This window comes from Triticum aestivum, chromosome 2B (assembly GCF_018294505.1).
Source record: "Triticum aestivum cultivar Chinese Spring chromosome 2B, IWGSC CS RefSeq v2.1, whole genome shotgun sequence".
NCBI classification, from domain to species: domain Eukaryota; kingdom Viridiplantae; phylum Streptophyta; class Magnoliopsida; order Poales; family Poaceae; genus Triticum; species Triticum aestivum.
The window spans coordinates 708381953-708390224 of NC_057798.1; positions in this window are offsets into that span (position 1 = coordinate 708381953).

Below are 8272 nucleotides of genomic sequence, written 5' to 3' on the forward strand. Positions count from 1 at the left end.
GCCTGGTGTATTGTCGACGATTATTTCATACACTTCTTTCTCTTGCGTTGTAGAATCTCTTATTTCCCAAAGTTGGCAGTGATCTTGATGGTCATTCCCTTGGTCAGTGAATCAAGTCTGTTCTAGCTGAGAATGATGTTGATGAGGCTGGAAGACATGACCACCGGAGTTCATTTGACCATTACTAAGTTGCAGATGACCCTCATTACTATTGTTGTTTCTTTGGACCATTAGGCCTTGTGGTTGGTGTTGCATTCGCAGTTGTAATGTTCTGACAGTTGGATCACCAGTTGAGCTTGAAGGAATATCTGTTGGAAAATGTTGCAGACAATGGCCGGAATACTGCATGTTGTTGAACTATTGTTGCAAGGCACTGTAACTTTGCCCACGAGAGTCGCTTGTCCGTGGTTGCTGATGGTTCTGCTCTTGCGATTGTCGTTGCTAGCACCGTGCAGTGCTGTTATTCTGAGCATCATTGTGTTGGGGGTAGTGGGCATTATGGACAGGGGTTTGTTGGTGGTACTGTTTGTGACTTTGGTTGTTCATTGCATAAGGTGAGTGCTGGTTGCTATTTGAGCTGCCGTTATTCTGAGCACCAGGACGTCGGTAGTAGTTGTTTTTGAGAGTAGGAACTGGTTGGTAGTGTTGGGACAAAGCAGTTGCTGGCAAACTGTCGGACAAGACAGTTTGAGTTAAACCTATAGAGTATGACATATCAAAAGCCTGTGAGAGGTGGCTACCGCCTGGCATTGAGCCTGATCTGCTGGGTATATGTGGCTCTTGATAGTTAGAAAGGCAAGATCTGGATGACGAGGTTGAATTCTTGGTCAAGTGTGAGACAGTATCAGATTGGCATTATTGGGATGCTACTTGGTTATGAAAGGGTTGCTTCTTATTTTCTTCAACGACTCTGTCAAGTTGTTCATAGGTAGATGCGTCAGACCATATTTCATCATCATCAATGAATCCAGTATCAAGGAGGCCTCTGTGGTTGTCAGCCTGTAGAGACTGATTGGTTGCAGTTTCTGTTGAATTATGTGGAGGCTCCAGTATTCTAACTCTTTTCTTAGGAGGTGCCGTATTATTGTTTCCTGGATCTTCTGACTGCTGTAAGGACCTCTTTTGAGCTGCCATTTGTGTTTCCAGTTCTGGCGGATGTGCGGTTGTGGTAAGAGGGACGCTGTTTGTGGGATCAATACGTGGTTGTTTGGTACCTTGTTCATGTTCTTCTGCAATGTTATTGTCTTCCGCATCGATAGATGTGGTAGTAATGAATGGAGCATCACTAGTGGATGGAAGTGATTTTCTCGTGTCCAGTACTGTGCCAGAACCACTATCAGAATCAGTGGTGACGGCTACTCTAGGAGCAAGGGAGGAAGTAGCTCTGGTGCGTTCAGTTTCAGCAATGTTCTTCTCATCTCTCAAAATTGAAACAAGATGGACCTTAGCTTCTGGCAGTGAAGAAGAACGTTGTTCAGTGACAATGTTTAACTTTTGTGCAGGCTGGGATACAGTGAGGCTCTTTGCGTTGGTTGAAGAATTTTTGTGAGTGCTATCAGAACCGCTGGACCGTGCAGTAGTTGGTGACGTTTTCCCAATGTGATAAACATGTGCTCCAAGTGTATCCGTTGAGATTGGACCAGTCAGTAATTGTTTGTCAACCGCAGAGTGCGAGGTTGATGTTTCTGTTGCAGTAGGTTTTGCTGTTTCCTCCAAGAGTTTTCCAAGTGGGCTTGTCAAAGAGTTGTGGTCTGCAGATCCTCCAACAGAATTTTGGGTTTCAATCCGTACAGAACACTCAGACAAATTTTCACCTGTCATTATAATTGCCTCGCTCTCCAGCATCTCAGATTTTGGCACGAAGGGCTCATGAACCGGCAAGCCATCAAGGCAGTTGTGCAGATGGTTATGCACTTTGTCCAGATGAATCTTGGCTTGTTCATCAATGTCCTCTTTGTTGTGGTCGATCTTGTTCACCTCCAGTAGCAACTTAATCTGAATTGATGATTTTAGGCATGAAGATAGACGAATTTGGGACTGCTCTTTGTCGTATGGATTCTGGGAGTCTGGGTCAGGGGTATCGCAACAACCCTTTAAATTTTCCAGGGAGTATGACGTGGCTTGAAGGACACTGGTCGAGCCACTGCTGGAAGAACTTTGACTGCTTGTCGTGCTAGAACTTGGAAGCGTAGAATATGTTGAAGGGGGTGATGAAAAAGTTTCTTTTTCATTCGAGTTATCCTGTTGCAAGTTACAATAAACGCCCCGGTCTCTGGTCTTGGTTTCTTTTGCACTAAGATCCCTACCAAGTGAAAGGAGCTTCTCCAATTTCTGCTCGAGAACTGGTTGAAACCACGAGAAAAGTTCTGTGTACATTTCATTGATAACTATGGCAATTTTCACCTTGGCCTATAATTGAAAAAAAAACATCAGAAATTTTTAATACCGGAAATGAAAATTAGTTATTAATACCGAAAATGAAAAATATCTTGTGAGCTACTGTACATTCTGTCAAGAATTGCAGAATCACACATGATATGCTGCGGGGAAGCGTGGGTAACAAGGTCCATGAATCATGGTCAACACATTCCTTGAAAGAGCACACCCGACGTATTGTATGAAGCATGGTTGACCTATCGCTGTAGGGAAGCAGTGCTATATTGAACACAAAAGCACAACTAACGTACTATATAGGAAGCACTTTTATATTTAACAGAAAAGTGCAGCTAACGTACTATACGAAACACTTCTATATTTAACACAAAGCACAACTAATGTCCTGTAGGAAGCACTTTTGGTTTTAACATAAAAGCACAACTATCGTCCTATAGGAAGCACTTCTAGTTTTAGCACAAAAGCACAGCTAACGTGCTATAGGAAACATTTTTACATTTAACACAAAAGCACAACTAATGTACTATAGGAAGCACTCCTATATTTAACACAAAAGCACCGCTAACGTACTATATAGGAAGCACTTCTATATTTAACACAAAAGCACAGCTAACATACTTTTGTAAGCACTTCTATATTTAACACAAAGGCACAACTAACGTCCTGTAGGAAGCACTTCTGGTTTTAACAGAAAAGCACAGCTAACGTCCTATAGGAAGCACTTCTAGTTTTAACACAAAAGCACATCCAACGTACTATAGGAAGCACTTCTGGTTTTAACACAAAAGCACAGCTAAACGTCCTATAGGAAGCACTTCTGGTTTTAACACAAAAGCACAACTAAGGTACTATAGGAAGCACTTTCATATTTAACACAAAAGCACAGCTCAGGTACTATAGGAAGCACTTTTATATTTAACACAAAAGCACAACTAAGGTACTATAGGAAGCACTTCTATATTAAAAACAAAAGCACGGCTAACGTCCTGCAGGAAGCACTTCTGGTTTTAACAGAAAAGCACAGCTAACGTACGATAGGAAACTGTCTGGATGAGCACGAAAGGACAGCTAACGTTCTATATGAAGCACTTCTAGTTTTAACACAAAAGCACAGCTAACGTACTATAGGAAATTGTCTGGATGAACACAATAGGACATGTATCTTTTTCGTAAAAATTTAGGGAGCATCATTTCAAACATAAAATCAGGTGCAGTAGCTGGAAATCACTTACGGAACAAAGTTTTTCTTGAGGCACAAATTCTTCTACATAGGCTTCTAGTCTGGGACTCATTTGAAAAAATGGCGCCTGAAAGCCAGGCGATGGTTGGAAAGGTGTGTGCCTAATGTCTTTCAGCTGCCATGCAGAAGGAAACAATTATAGTCAAGTCAAGTTAATACATTGCAGCTAAGTCATTATGTTGAGTCGAAAACTTCGCCAAAGGAAAATGATGAAAAGTTGACTCACCGTGTGTTTCCCAAAAATTCCGTTCTCTGTTGACAGGCTGTCTATGTTAGCATAATTCTTAATGGCCTCTGTGTCCCACATGACAAGTCTTGCAGGAGTGTCAGGTTCCAGGTCCATAATCTTCGTATCCAGGTACTCAAAATACGTTATCTGCAAGTGGGGAAGAGGTAAAAATGAATCATGTTCTCGTAGCTGCTTGTGTGTATAAAGAAATGTACAAGTTAGTGAACGAACCACTAGAATCAGGAGGCAGCCACACAGGGCGCCTGCGAATCCTTTGTCCTTGAAGGTCTGGAGTGATGCCACCAGTTTCTCTGTGACAGCATTGGACCAATCATATGATGATATGTTACTTGCTGGTCCTTCTAGAGCGGCTAAGTAGTCGGGGCTAACACAGTCATATGTCGTTAGGCATAGAAATACCGCTGTTGCAAACATCACGAAAACCCGTTGAAACACTTCTCCTGTCAGCTCTGGGGTTATGAGATCAGTTAACTCTCTGATGTTTGGAGCGTGCCCAGCACACCGAGTTTCAGACTTAACCTGACATCTGAAAGCTTCTGAGCATTTTCTAGGGATAATCTGCCCGTCCAGTGGAATTCCTAAGATCCGGTGCACGGTGTACGAGTTGATGAGGAATCTGTATCCACTAGGCAGTAGGAAACACCTGGAAGGGCAATCCAAATAGCGAACAAGCCAGCGAACGAAACACCTTGGAAGCTCGCGATAGCATAGATCTAGAAGGTATCCAAATCCAATATCTCTGACAAGCTGCTTTTGTGGTTCTATTAGCTTTTCACAGACAGTAATGAATTTCTGGAAGCTAAGTTTTGTGCTGAACTCTTCTTCATATTCACCCATTGTAACAGCTTTGTGGACAAAGATAAGAAATGACCTTTAGCAAATGTATTGTTGAACCACATGCTTTTCTGGCAGAAGCTTACATACAAACGCTGAGTCAGCAAAACAGAGACAAATATTTAAGCCGGGATTAAAAATGCAGCTAGAATGAGAGGCATTGATTTCCAAAGAAATTTCAACGACACACGCGAGATGCATGATAAAAAAACACCTACTTCGAGGCAGCAAGCTGCTTCTTTGTCCTGTACTCCTCAACAAGCTTTTTGTGCACTGCACGTTTTAACTCGATCCTTAGTCTCTCTGTTTCTAGCTGGTCATGAACCATGAAATCTTGGGTGACAATCTCTGTGCCATCGACAGACTGGGACTGAGTCTCCGACAGCTGTGGGGTGGAGTCCATCTCATTGAACTCTACATAAGAGGTCACAAGACATCATCACTACCAGGTCAACTATGTAAGACAGTTGTTAGCAGTCCATGTGAGACCATCATTGTCGGTGTCAAAACCGGCGGATCTCGGGTAGGGGGTCCCGAACTGTGCATCTAAGGCTAATGGTAACAGGAGGCAGGGGACACGATGTTTTACCCAGGTTCGGGCCCTCTCGATGGAGGTAATACCCTACTTCCTGCTTGATTGATATTGATGATATGAGTATTACAAGAGTTGATCTACCACGAGATCGAAGAGGCTAAACCCTAGAAGCTAGCCTATGATTATGATTGTTGTTGTCCTACGGACTAAACCCTCCGGTTTATATAGACACCGGAGGGGGCTAGGGTTACACAGAGTCGGTTACAGAGAAGGAAATCTACATATCCGAATTGACAAGCTTGCCTTCCACGCAAATGAGAGTCCCATCCAGACACGGGACGAAGTCTTCAATCTTGTATCTTCATAGTCCAACAGTCCGGCCAAAGTATACAGTCCAGCTGTCCGAGGACCCCTTTTCTAGGACTCCCTTAGTAGCCCCTGAACCAGGCTTCAATGACGATGAGTCCGGCGCGCAGATCGTCTTCGGCATTGCAAGGCGGGTTCCTTCTCCGAATACTCCATAGAAGATTTTGAACGCGAGAATCGTGTCCGACTCTACAAAACAAATTCCACATACCACCGTAGAGAGTACAATATTCCAAGATCTAATCTGCTGACGGCTTCTTATGACATCCTGCCATGGTCCGGTCTTTATTCGAACCGTTTTTCACAACCAGCCACTACACGTGATGCGATGCGGTTCTATTGGCACGTCTTGTCGAAGCACAGATCGTGTCCCCATTATCACGGGATTCTCATGAATACAGGTGTGGGTAACCCAACCGTGTTTGTTTAATATGACTCCTTGATTTTAGGCAAGTCCCAAACGGTCATGCCAAGGATGCTTGATATTCGTCCTCTTTATAAAGGGGCCAAGGCCTGCCCTTTTCTTCCCACGTTTGATCCTTCCCCTCTCAAACCTCGAGTTCCAACACCCAAGGCTTAAGCTAAGCGTTTCAGACCTTCAACCATGTCCGGATCCAACCTTCAAGGCCGGTGGATGGCCTCCTCCGTCACAGAGGAGGACGTCAAGAAACTTAGGGAGGCCAGGTATCTCATCGCCGAGATTCCGCACAGGCTACCTGCGCAAGGGCAGGTCATCCCCACTCCCGAACCCAACGAGAGTGTCGTTTTTATTTCCCACTTTCTCCAAGAGCTAGGTTTTAGCGTTGATCCCTTCGTGAGAGGGCTCGTGTTCTACTACGGACTAGATTTCCACGATCTAGCTCCGGATTCCGTCCTTCACATCTCGTCATTTATCGTCGTGTAGGAAGCCTTCCTCCGCATCACCCCCCCACTTCGGCCTATGGCTCAAGACCTTCAATGTGAGGCCGAGGGTGATGGACGGGCGTCACGCAGAGTGCAGAGGCACTATAATAAGCAAATGCGCCGATGCCCCATGGACAAAGGGTTCTTTCACAGAAACTTCTCATTTATGGCAGCAGGAGTGGTTTTACATCATAGTTCCCCGAGGTCCAAAGCGGGTGGCTGCTCCAGCGTTCCGCTCGGGCCCTCCACCGCAAATGGCGTCATGGGTCAACAAGGGGCTGGACTGGGGGCCGATTAATGACGTGCCGACATTGCAAAGCCGCATCCGAGACCTCCTTAAGAGGGATGTCAATCTTGTCAAGATAATGCAAGTGATGCTGGTTCGTCGAGTCCTGCCCTGCCAACGTCGTCCTCTCCGTATGTGGGAGTTCAACCCGAAAGGACCGTGAACCATTCAACAATTCTTCGGCATGACGCTCAAAGAGATGTATGGGTCATTCTTCGGATCAAGAATAAAGTGTTCGGACACCACCGAGAACGTGGGTCTCAACTGCAACCGTCCGGATACCCAGGTAAGTACTTCTGTTACCGAACACACCATCCTTTATGTTTATTATAACATCATTCTGAAAAATTGCTCTCTGCCAGGACTGGCTAAGGAAGGCGGAGAGAATTATGTGTCCGGCCCCTCTTCGCGAAGGCTCACTGGATCCTTTGTTGACCAGGATGCTTGAGCGCGCGCCATATCAGGTGCCATCAGGAGAAGACGAGGGGGGGGGGGGGAAATAGAGAAGCCATAGGTGGGCCTCATATTCTACACATCCAAATTTGGGGAGTAAGTGCCTCCGCGAAGGAGGATAATTGGGGAGGGGAATCTAAAATCCCCTCTCCTCAAGGTAAGAAAAGGGCCGCCTCTGAAGACTTGGAAACAGAGGCTTCCAAACGAGGGAAGAAACCCTCGCCAAGGGGCCCTGCGCCAGAGGGCGTCCTTACCATGCAGCGCCCGCAAGGGGGCCAGCCCTCCACCGAGCCGTAAGTAAAAGAGTACTTTGGTAAATATATCCCGTTTTGTCTCTGAGGATAGTAACCGAAACATATTTGTTGTAGTCCGGCTCGTAGCCCTTCTCCACAGAGTTCGTCTTCGGGGGATCTTCCTCCGGAGATGATGGAGAGCGAAACGCCTCCCCCTGCCTCCCCGTCACATGGGGCGGACGACCCCGAGGTGTCTTCATGGAGGATTTCTCCCGATCCACCGAGGCCAGAAGTTGACACTTCGGCTGCCCGTGGTTCGAACTATTCGGCTGCCAAGGAGAATGATAGGAGGAGTCTAGGATTGTCCGACATACAGCCGGACACACTGATGGGTCTACTGGGGTGAGCGTCCATCTCAGAGACACATCATACCTTAATGGGTACGGTGATTGAGAGGATTTCATCCGCCAAAAGCGGATTGAATGAAGCCTTTACAAGTGTGCTGAGCGGCTTTGAGGTACGCAAAATAATATATGTATTTATGACGGTACCGCACATGCTAGGTGTGCTATGTATAGATAGTAGCCCCTGAGACTCTGGTCGCCACCCAGAGGTGGCAAACAGAGGATCGTAATCCCAGGTAATAATCGCGCTGCTTTTTATGTGCAGGCAGCTGATTGTCCGGCGGCTGACCGGACTGCTGATTTTGCCGAACTAAAGAAGCAGCTGGACGTGGCGGATGCCGACATCACGCTTGTTAACAAGCGGCTTGACGAGG